Here is a 12,190-nt window from a genome sequence, read left to right as displayed (position 1 = left end):
AGAGGTGGAGGAATGCAAGCAGACAGTTCAGAGGAGCAGTGACCATTAAAGTAGCGATAGAAAAGAGATAAAGATGCAACAGTGCGGCGAAGAGACAGAGGTTGAAGGGAGTCAGTAAGAGGAGGAGAGTTAATGAGACGAAAAGCCTTTGACTCCACCCTATTGAGAAGAGCTGTATGAGGGGAGCCTCCCCACACATGAGAGTTGTACTCCACACAGGGGCGGATAAAACCCCTGTATAGAGTCAACAATTGCGCAGGGGTAAAGAAAGAGCGGAGTCGGCTTAGCACACACCAATCTCTTGGAAGCAGATTTTACAAGAGATGTAATATGTTCTTTCCAAGATAAGTCCCGAGTAAATGAAACCCCAAGCATGTTCAAGGATGATGCAGGATTAAGCTGAATATTATTAAACATTAGTGGGTATACCTGTGGAAGATTTTGTCGGGTTGATAGGTGTAAGAACTGAGTCTTAGATGCATTAAAGACAACCATATTATTTTTACCCCAGTCAGAGATACGAGCCAAGTCAGACATTAGGTGTGCCATAGCCTCATCCCTTGTTTGTTGAAGTAACTGTTGAGATGGGCGTTGCGGGAACCGAATGGAAAGGTGAAGGGTGGAGTCATCAGCGTATGAGTGGATATGGTTAGATGTACAGCTTAGAAGATCATTGATGAATAAAAGGAAGAGAGTTGGTGATAGGACAGAGCCCTGAGGAACACCACTGTTGATAGATCTAGGAGAAGAACGATGGCCGTCTACAACAGCGGATATAGAACGACCAGAAAGAAAGCTAGCGATGAAGGCACAGATAGAAGGATAGAAACCGTAGGAGGGCAGTTTGGAAATTAAAGATTTATGCCAGACTCGATCGAAAGCCTTTGAGATGTCAAGCGCAATGGCAAAGCTTTCGCCAAAGTCCCGAAAGGAGGATGACCAGGAGTCTGAAAGGTAGGTGAGAAGATCGCCAGTGGAGCGTCCCTGACGGAACCCATACTGACGATCGGAAAGAAGGTTGTGATAGGAAAGATGCCTTAAAATTTTTCGATTAAGAATTGACTCGAAAACTTTTGAAATACAGGACGTTAAAGCAATTGGACGATAGTTGGAGGGTTGGGAGTGGTCACCCTTCTTTGGGACTGGCTGAATGAGAGCAAACTTCCAGCAAGAAGGAAAGGTACAAGTTGACAGACAAAGACGAAAGAGTTTGCCTAGGCAGGGTGTAAGCACAGAAGCACAGTTCTTGAGAACAACAGGAGGGACCCCATCAGGCCCATATGCCTTGTTAGTACTGAGGCCAGTGATGGCAGAAAATACATCAACTGAAGAAATTTTAATGTCAGCCATGAGGAAGTCAGAGGGGGGAAGTGATGGAGGAACAGCACCGGAATCGTCTAAGGTAGAATTGGAGGAGAAAGTCTGTGCGAAGAGATCTGCTTTATCAGTAGAAGAAATAGCTACAGAACCATCAGAGTAGAAAAGAGGAGGGAAGGATGATGAGGTAAAGTTGTTAGAAAGATTTTTGGCAAGATGCCAGAAGGAGCGGGAAGAATTCGAGTTGGAGAGTTGAGAGCATTTAGTATGGATGAAATTATTTTTAGTAGAGCGAAGAACAGACTTAGCACGATTCCGGGCAGAAACGTAAAGATGATGTGATTCAGGGGTGGGTTGGCTCCGGTACCTTTTGTAGGCCCTCTCCTTGTTGCGGACAGCATTAGAACAAGCGTGATTAAACCAAGGCTTTCTTGCGTTAGTCAAAGGATATGAGAAAGGAATGTATGCTTCCATGCCCGAGAGAATAACCTCCGTAATGCGCAAGGCACACTCAGATGGCTCACGGCCATGGAAGCAATAATCATTCCAGGGAAAATCAAAGAAGTACTGCCTGAGGGCCTCCCAGTCTGCGGCTCCAAAATGCCACAGACGACGTTTCCCTGGAGGGTCCACAGGCCGTACCGGAGTGATAGGGCAGGTTAAGGTAATAAGGTTGTGATCGGAGGAGCCCAACGGAGAGAAAAGATTAACAGAGTAAGCAGAAGGATTAGTTGTGAGGAAGAGGTCAAGTATGTTGGAGCTCTCTCCAAGGCGGTCAGGGATACGAGTAGGGTGCTGTACAAGCTGCTCTAGGTCATTAAGGATAGAAAAGATGTAGGCTTGTTCACCAGGTGGATCCGTGAAAGGAGAGGAGAGCCAAAGGTGGTGGTGAACATTGAAATCTCCAAGAATGGAGATTTCAGAGAAAGGAGAAATGGATAGAATGAGTTCCATCGTAGAAGTAAGATAGTCGAAGAATTTTTGATAGTCAGTAGAATTAGGGGATAAGTAAACAGCACAGATATATTTAGTCAGAGAATGACAGGAAAGCCGAAGCCAGAGTGTGGAGAATTCAGAAGAATCGAGTTCAGGAACACGAGAGCAAGATAAGTCGTTGCGTATATATACACAACAGCCACCTTTGGCTTTGAAATGAGTATAGAGAAAGTAGGAGGATACAGAAAAGGGTTTGCTGTCAGTTGCCTCAGACAGCTGAGTCTCCGTTAGAAAAAGAAGGTGAGGTTTAGAGGAGGAGAGGTGGTGCTCAACAGAGCGAAAGTTAGAGGAAAGGCCGCGAATGTTGCAGAAATGAAGAAGAAGAGAGTCAGACAGTGGTTCCAGGCACCTTGAGTCGTCACCGGGAGAGGGGCAGATGGTGGGGGCATTTATGGTCCCCCCCCCTGGGGACTCCGAGGCTTGATATAAAGACGCCATTTTAGGTAAATTTTGAATAGGAAGTGTAGTGTGTACTGTGCATGTAGTTTGGTGAAGATAGTTAGAGAAATTTGTACTGGAGAGCATGCTGGCCTACTCTCTGTGTAACTGAGACACTGAAAAAGTTCAGCAAAGGGGGATGGTCAGGAACTAGTCCTGAGGGCTGATGAAACGGGAGCTCCAGCACTCCCTGTCATCAGCTTTCCATCCACCTCGGGAGTACTGCCCTGCTCGACTGGTGCTACAGTCTACTCCACTACTCCACTAAGATGAGGCCTTACAAGAGTGCAAAAACGTATATCCTTGGTTTTCTGTATTTGTAGGCTGTTGTGGTATTGTAACCGAAATACAATCTTGCCATTGTCGAGAATTTCTTTCTTCGATTTCTGGGTCGAGCACTGGACCTTTCGGCAGGGTCTCTTTATCCCAGTTATTTCATGCATTGAACTGAATGAAAGCCCTGGTTGTGTAAAGTGACGGTTGCTGCCATAGTTTGGAGGCATGTTTGTTGGATGCTGCATCATCACTTAAGCTTTGTTGTTCCGTCTCTATGATTATCAGGTATCTGAATTTCGAAATATTAAAGAAATAAAGGACTAAAGAACTTTGTTGTGTTTCCCTTCCACCTATTGACACACTTACCAAAATGCATGTCATATAGGTAATGAAAATTCGCCGCAAATATAATTCTGATAGTTTTTAAAATATCCTGGCAAAAACTTTTACCAAAATCATTTAATTCATATGTAAGATTTCTGATCATACTCTTTAATGTAAGAGGCTTCTGCTGCTAATATGGATAAACATTTGTCAGTAAAAATAAAATAAAGCCATGTTATTCAGTAGTTTCTTATACCTTGACGAAAATAGTCCTGCCGCAGTAACACTTAAAAAACGATATTGTCGTTTTGAAGGGACCTACCGTCTGTAAAGCTTTAACCTCTGTTATGTACACAGTAGACTCACATGGCTCTTGGCCTTAACAGAAGCCACCATCCTACGAAAAATTAAAGACGAAATGCATGAGGGACATTCAATCTGCAGCTTCAAAATACCATGGACACCACTTCTTGGTAGAGTGGATAGGCCTTACTGCAGGAATAGTGTAGGTACTGAAATAAGACTATGAACAGAGGAGCCAGAGGAAAGAAAATTTTGAACAGGAAGCAGAAGGATTAGTTGTAAGGAAAACATGAAGTATATTGGAACTACCTCCAAAGTGGTCAGGGATAAGGGTAGGGTGTTGCACAAGCTGCTCTAGGTTATTACCTCCACCAACGAACTTGGAGGAGATTATGTACTGACCTATGTTTTTCAGTCTGCTTGTTTGTCCAGACGATATCTCCAAAAGTTCTCAATGAATTTCAATGAAATTTTGTGAAAGGGTGGGCCATGGGTCAATGCAGAGTACAGTAATTATATTTGAGGACGGATCCGGAGAATTCCGCAAAATATTTCGAAATTTTCTCAATCAGTTTCAATGAATTTTTTGGGTGAGTGGATCAAGGGATCAAGGGCCAAGAAAGAAATGATTAAATATGGGAGCGGATCCGGATCCTATATCCACGGATCCGGATCCGGATCCAGTTTAATGGAAATGGCATTGACGGAGGTATGCACTCTCTGAGTGCTTTCTAGTTAAAGATGTGAAAGGTGAAGGCTCTTTCACCAGGTGGACCAATAAAATTGGAGAGGAGAGCCAAACGCGGTGGACAACACTGAAATGAGCAGATAGGGAGATTTCAGATAAGAAATGGAAAATGTTTGTTCCAAATTAGAAATAAGACAGCCAAAGACATGTATATAGAGAGAGTATAGCTAGCAGATAAGAAACAGCAAAGACATATTTAGTAGAGAATGACTGGATAAACAATGCCAAAATATAGAGAAGTCTGAAAACCTGAGTTCAAGAACATGATAGCAAGTTAAGTCACTGTGTATAGGTACACAACTAGAACCTTTGGATTTGAAATGAGTACAGAAAAAATAGCATACCAAGAAGGGTTTGCCTTTAGTTGTTTTGCAAAGCTGCGTTTCAGTAAGGAAGAGATGAGGTTCTGAGAAGCAATGGCGTTCAACAGAGTGGAACTCAGTGGAAAGTTCGTGGATGTTGTAGAAATGGACAGATTCTGGATAATGCTGTTTCAAAAGCCCAACCCATCTCATTTGGTCGTCGCCAGAAGAGGGGCGGAGTGTGAAGATATTTATTGTTTCCCCTCTCCTCTTGTGAGCTCCAAGGGTGGGTGCTCGACGGCCATTTTCATTACAAAACAAAAATCAGTGGACAATGTTAGTACTATAGACATAATATGTCTCACAAGTAGCATATGTAAACGTAGTTCAGGTACTGACAAACAACCTGCACAAGACACGATGTGATGCGGTGAGTATAGCAGCAGCATGCCAATAAAACCATGGTATCCCTAGGTATACATGGGCATACCATTGAATATACTGACTGTGTGGAACATCTTAAACAGTATTGCCCATGTGAGTCTGCATGTTCAGGTAATAGAGTGGAAATTGTGTTAGAAAGGGAAGGGAAAAATATGGAGGTGGGTGAGGGAGGGGAGGGGCAGAGGTCACAGTTTTGCCTCTTGTCTTCTAACCTCGTTTGCTTGTTGGCGAGAGGTCTGCCCACTGCATGTGAGGTACACTGTGCGTGGAAGGAATCAAGCTTCGAAAAATTTGTCCATTCTAACACAATATTAATTATTTGGAAAGAGGATTCAAGATGTGAGCGATGAACACCATTGATTTACTCTTTGATCAGGGAAGGCAGCTGTTCATAAGGAACACACTGATAAGCAAGAGACTGGTGGTCAGTGGGAAAAAAAAAAATTATTACTTGAAATGTACTGTACTTATTCAAATTCCTTCCAGATTTAAGAGGACAAGGGCTGTCATGAAGACCTTCTCTGCACGGTTGCTGATTATCATGGTTGTCACAGTGTGTTTTACAGGAGCCATTACTCCTTCGTCAGGTAGGTCGCAGATTATTAAATTAACTCATTTACACTCAAAGTAGCTGGTATTATCTGACAAGTCTAAACTCTACTGCATAATATGCCAGTATAAAATTTTCCCACTTTTTTTTTTTTTCTACTTATCCGAAATTCTAATCGGTGTTTGCCGCACTTGTTCATCTACTCCATCGTCTAATGTCTGCCATGTCCTCATCTGGTTTGAGCCCTTACTCACCTCACCTGCCATCTTAGTTATTCCTCGTTCATTCTCATATGTCCACATGAGTTCAGCGTCGCCACTTTCATCTTCTTTCTCCACATCACTCTTATTCTTGTCACTTGAAGTATTAGTCTGGTGACTATAAAAGCACTATCTCCCCATCACAGTGCCATCCATCACACCATCCACCAGACACTGTCTCTCAAAAACTGGGAGATGTTTCGGTATGTGATATCACTCTGTCGGGGTTTACATCTCAAGGCGACAGGGAAATAACAATTCAGACTATACTCAGTGGAAATCGGACGAGTGTACGAGACTGAGTGAAAGGAATGACAAAAAAAAAAAGATAATTCAGTGGTGGAATGTTGATAGTATCCATTTGGTGATTTTATATTGCTTGTTGTAATTCCAGTGTATGAAAATGGATCATCAGAAGGAAAGTACGACCATGGGACAGGGTAGGAGGAGGATGGGAAATAGATCTCTTGGGGAAACTGGGTCCCAAATGGAAACTACATTCATTAGTAAAATATGCTCAACGGGAGGAAATGGGTCAACAGCAGTGGTTCTGTTTTGGGTTTGTGCTGCCCTTTGCCTCGGTTCACATATTCGCGATTGTTCCCCCCTCAACCAGGGCCAGTATATCCATGCTCCCCCCCAACCTTGGTCAACATACCCTTGCCTCCCTTTCAACCTTGGTCAGCATACCCATGCCCCCTCCCCTCTCACCCTTGGTCAGCATACCCATGCCCCCTCCCCCTCTCAACCTTGGTCAGCATACCCATGCCCCCCTCCCCTCTCAACCTTGGTCAGCATACCCATGCCCCCCTCCCCTCTCAACCTTGGTCAGCATACACATGCCCCCTCCCCTCTCAACCTTGGTCAGCATACCCATGTCCTCCTCCCCTCTCATCCTTGGTCAGCATACCAATGCCCTCCTCCCCTCTCAGCCTCATAAACATAACCATGCCCCCCCTCCTCCCTCAACCTTGGTCAGCATACACATGCCCACCTCCTCACTCAACCTTGGTCAGCATACCCTTGCCCCCCTCCTCCCTCTTCCTTGGTCAGCATACCCATGCCCCCCTCCTCCCTCAACCTTGGTCAGCATACCCATGCCCCCCTACCCCTCAGCCTTGGTCAGCATACTGATGCCCCTCCTCCCTGAGCCTTGGTCAGCATACCCATACCCCCCTCCTCCCTCAGCCCTGGTCAGCATACCCATGCCCCCCTTCCCCTTCAACCTTGGTCAGCACACCCATGCCTCCTCTCCCCTCCTCCGTTACCTTCAATCATTCGACTAAAAACTTATTCAGTGTTACTATCATTTTTGATGCAGGTTCGAGTGGACGCTATTCGTTAACCCAGTTGAATACAGCCTACAGTACATTAGTCCTTCTCCAGCTATTCACAATCCCCTTCTTCGAGGGATAGGAAGTTAGGGCACGTTTGTAATTTAACTGGGGTTTGTTCTGTCTTGCAATATAAGATTTATTGGTATCTTTATATTTCTTTCGAAATGACTAGATTCGAGAGAAAAGTAAAAGTAATCACGAAGGCAACCAGGCGACAGACATATATGAAAGAAACCAACTTATTACACGGGTACAAACGGCCAAAGAATTGATGACCCGAATCTCAGTACCTTTCGCTCAGAAAGTGGTATCTGGCAACCGCTGCGGCCGTGAAAAATTTCCTATATTGCACACCAGAGAGAGCAGTATTTAGGTAAACAACACCGAAAAGCAATAAACAAGTACTGTGTATAGCCTATCTCGCATTACGGAAGAGGAAACCACAATATACTAAAATTCAGGCTTAGCCGTATGAAAGAATGTGAATCGCACGCCCTATCGCCCAACGGCTTCAGGATTAAAATGTGGAGAAACTCTCGTAATACTTATTTTACATCCTAAATCAACAATACTGAAGGAAAAATGTCCCATAAAACATACACACACACAGATAATGGTAATGTCGAAATCACGAGACCCATCAGATCAGAAAAAGTAAATATCTTAAGATATATTATTCTGCACATTTAATTCTCTATGCGGGGAGATATTTACGCAAGAAAACCCGTGAGCGCTGTAAGCAAGATGGATCATCAGCCCTATACTACTGTACAGCCTGTCAGTGCAAGCAGATTATTGCTCTTTATTTAGCAAATATTCCAGTATGACAGATATACCGGCAGCTTAAGATCGAGAAGAGGACAGGTAACGGATAGATATGCGATATAGAGAGGTAGAACAGAAAATTTGCCAAATGGAGCCCCTCCTAGCACAACACAAGACCAATACAGACACATAATTGCATGTGCCCAAGAACAACCCCTAACCACATGTGTTGCTATCAAGAAGCAAATTAATTTGCCGGTATTCAGTTAAGCTTGTAAAACCAGTGCAATTATTGCGGGGGAAATTGGTCATTTTATTCACAGATGAATATCCAACGTTATAAAATATGTAGAGCAGTTTCATGAAAGAACCAAACAGGGAGAGGATGATAGTTAAAAGCAAGAGTGCGACAATGACGAGAACTTCAGACGAAAAGGACTGTATATAAAAAAAAGGGGGGAGGGGGGTTGGGATCATGACAAAGATCGAGTTACCCACTCACGACCATGGCATGATACTGTCTAACTGACTGGCGTAAGGCCTTCCTAGCATTGTTGCCAAAAGAAAACCATAGAAACCCGCTAGATTGGTCTCAAAAGTAGTTAAAAATCTGCCAGACTAAGGGAAATTAAGGAAAACAATGCTAGACAGGATTTTAAAAGAATGCCAGATACACAGAAAATATTTAAATCTTTATCAGTTAGATTGCTTCTAAAACCAAAACTTAGCTGGAAAATTGCTACATTGGTAACACTGCTGGCATGAATCGTGACGAGTGGAAACGTGCCAGATGTCGCTTTTTACTTAATTATTGTTATTAACCAACAAAGAAATAAACGCTAAACTTAACTAATATTATCGCAAGATTAGTTTTTTCACGCCATACATAATGTTTGTAGGGAAGGCTGTAGCGCTTGAGTTATGGGAATATTTTACTAGGGGCTACACCAAGGCAAATGGTAAGGATAGATAAACACAAATGTGCTGCGAAGAAACAGACATGAGAGTGATTATTGACTAGGAACGATACAGAGTTACTGCATGATTTCAAGATGGTACAAAGTCGCTACATTACAGCATGTGTGGATTAATTATATGGGTAAAAGTAGTTACAGACTACAAGTATGAGTAATGAATCTAGGGAGAAGCAGGAGTGCTGGGCTGATGTGTTTATGTGTCTTGTATATGCAAAGTTGAACCACGTGGCCAGATTTTACCAGGAGAGATGGACAGCAAGGAGGCAATAACCAGGTGAAGTTGGGAGTCGAATGAAGGCCGGAGCTAGGTCGCCCGCTCGGTTTTATCCCCTAAAACGCGGGGCATCGCGTTTGCGGCGCTCGCCGAAAAGGACATAAAGGCGGAGCGTCACGTTTGCGATTCGAGTTGATTTTGAATAAACGCGGGCAAGGATGTTCCAGCTGGTATTGTCTATCAGTACCACCACCCTTTAGCCACAATTAGCATACTTTACCTTTGTACTACTGACCTCCGTTGTTGCCAAGTATCGCGTTTTTTCCCCCCTCCCCCCCACCACGGCCCGGCCAGCCTGGCTGTGATACATGGCAGCGCTCTGACTCCTCAGAACTGTAAATCTGCGCTCTCCTCTCACAAGCAGTTTATGCTAATAGGAAACGCTTGTTTCCCCAGTTGTAACACTAGCTTTTTTTCGCACGGTTTGCCCCTGTTTACCGTCAGTTTACCGCAGGCTTTCAAAGTAACATTATGGCGAGTTCTAGCTCTTCCGAGTCAGTGCAAGCGGCCGACAGGAACGAGAATAAAGTGACGGGCGTAAGGCAGAATAAAAAGTGCGCTGCGGTGATCTTTTGGGAAGTAATATGATTGAAAATAATGTAGTATACATGTTTTTAGCTATGAAAATGGAAATGTTTGTTGAGTGACGGGAAGACCGCCACCATGATGCATGTCGGCCGTACGCTTCGTTGATTTTAGCCTTATTTTCAGTGCTTATTGTACAAATATGGATTCCAAACTACCTGTACGTTGTAGTATAAAGTTTACTGTGACAGACTGAGGCTGTGGTAGAGGGGAAACCAGGGTGCTGGAGGTGTGAAAGTGAAGATTTTGTTACCCAACTTTGCAAGTCTCCACAAGTCCTTGGGTAGTTCACGAAGGCTCAACACCTGTCTCTGGAGAAAGCTGAATGTAAGTACTATCTGCCATACCAAGTATAATGTTCTAGGGTTAATCTCTGATTTTTGGCTATTTTCCTACAGGTACTCAGACCGCGATCGAACGCCGCCACCGGGGGGGAGGGTCGGCTGTCGATGGCCGCGTATTAGGGGTTAAGCCCCCTAATGAGGTGGGCGGAGCACTGGTAAGCCTAGGTTGCCTGAATATTCAAATTTGATTGGTTTACGCACCACTACAGGTGAGGAGGGAATAGAAATTGAATTCTATTGGTAGCAACACCAATAGTGATGCTGATTCCGAGAACAAGGTGTGGAAAAAGCCATGAGGGAAGGAAACCACGTGAGTAGGTGAAATGAGGAAAAAACCACGAGGGAAGGAAACGACATGTGTAGATGAAATGCGAGGTACAATACTTTGTGGTGTAATATACGTCACAAGGCTAAGACTGTTTCCGTCTCCTAACTTGCAATCAAATGAACGTTGCCAGACCCAGGGAGTTTGAAACTTTAAAATGAATGTGAGTCATCACTTGTTTGGACGATCGTACAATGAAAATTGTGCTTTGAAGGCTGAAAGAGACAGAATATGAATACTGAATATAAATCTATAGTTCATCTTGACACACACACACACACACACACACACACACACACAGTCATTCATGCCACTCACTGTTTTTCCGAAGCCTCACACGTCCCTTGGAAATTACTCACATCCCTCTAGGCAAGTATGCCCCCCAGGTTGAGAACACTGGTCAACAAGAGAAAAAATGACGATGCATGAAAGAAATCAGTCCAGTGGGAAAGTAGGTTCATGAGGGATAACAGGTCTATGGGAAAAATTGGTACATGAGAAAAGGAAAAAAAAAAAACATGTCCAATGGGGATAATAGGTCCATTGGGAAGAATAGGTATGAGATAATAGGTCATTGGAGGAAAAAAATAGGCCTTGGATGAAAGTACTGTAGGTCCATGGACAGAAAATAGGTGAGTGGGGAGATGACCAGAAGGAGGTGTAGCTAGGGACGGGCTTGTGTGCTAATGTTTGTTATGACTGATCTGAGGTTTTAAAGGGTGGCTAAAGCTATTAGAATTAAGTGGGACTGGGGTTACACTGTGTGACGCTTGTGTGCTGATATTCAGGCAGTGAACAGGGGCGAATAAAATCATTAAGCTAACGAATGAGGATACCATATATACAGATTAATGTACAGAGCCCATAACAACCCATCCAGCTCTTTCCAACTGCATCTTGCAAGACACAGTGAAGACATGCACAGTGTGTGTTCATTTTCATTTTGTCAAGAGGAATATACCGCTCTCTGTTACCAAATATAATGCCAAGATTTCCAGTATTTGCTCGTCTACTGCACCTGTAGTGTTGCACCGTTAATCCCTTCAATAAGATTTTTTTTTTTTTTTTCTTTTAGTATATCCTTTATTCTTAGTATGACTAGAGGGCAGTGTTCAGTTTATTAATGGTCTGTCGCAATGAGCGGGTTAGGAACATAACTGTCGTCTCTAGTGTGTTTTCAGTGCAGTAGAACATTTCATCTTAGATTTCAGAGACGTGTTAGCGGATGAGATACAGATGTTTAGCTCAGTGGTTGGGACCTGGCTACAAGGAAAATGCTTCCTCATATTACTCACTGACGGCTTGACATCGTACACCACCATTTCACAGGTAATTGGGAAGGAACACATGCAATTTAACCTCTTCCATTCGAGGGCGTTTTTTTTTTTTTTTTAATTCTTGCTACTTGACAGTCTTAGTCAGCTTAGGGTGAGAAATTCTGGAGATATTAGAGGAGAGTGTTTTAATCTCCATTTTTCGAAAGACAGTAGCTGTGCAGTTTCTTCATGTGCATTTGGAGAAAACATTGATTCCATACCCAATCCTGTGATATACATGCAAATTTGAAAAAAAAAAAAAAAAAAAAAACTAGCAGTAGTAATGGTAGTAGTATTAGTACTGGTAGC

Source organism: Coenobita brevimanus, chromosome 40 (assembly GCF_032717465.1).
Source record: "Coenobita brevimanus isolate Jiangsu-jjx chromosome 40, ASM3271746v2, whole genome shotgun sequence".
Classification (NCBI taxonomy): domain Eukaryota; kingdom Metazoa; phylum Arthropoda; class Malacostraca; order Decapoda; family Coenobitidae; genus Coenobita; species Coenobita brevimanus.
This window is presented reverse-complemented; position numbering follows the sequence as displayed.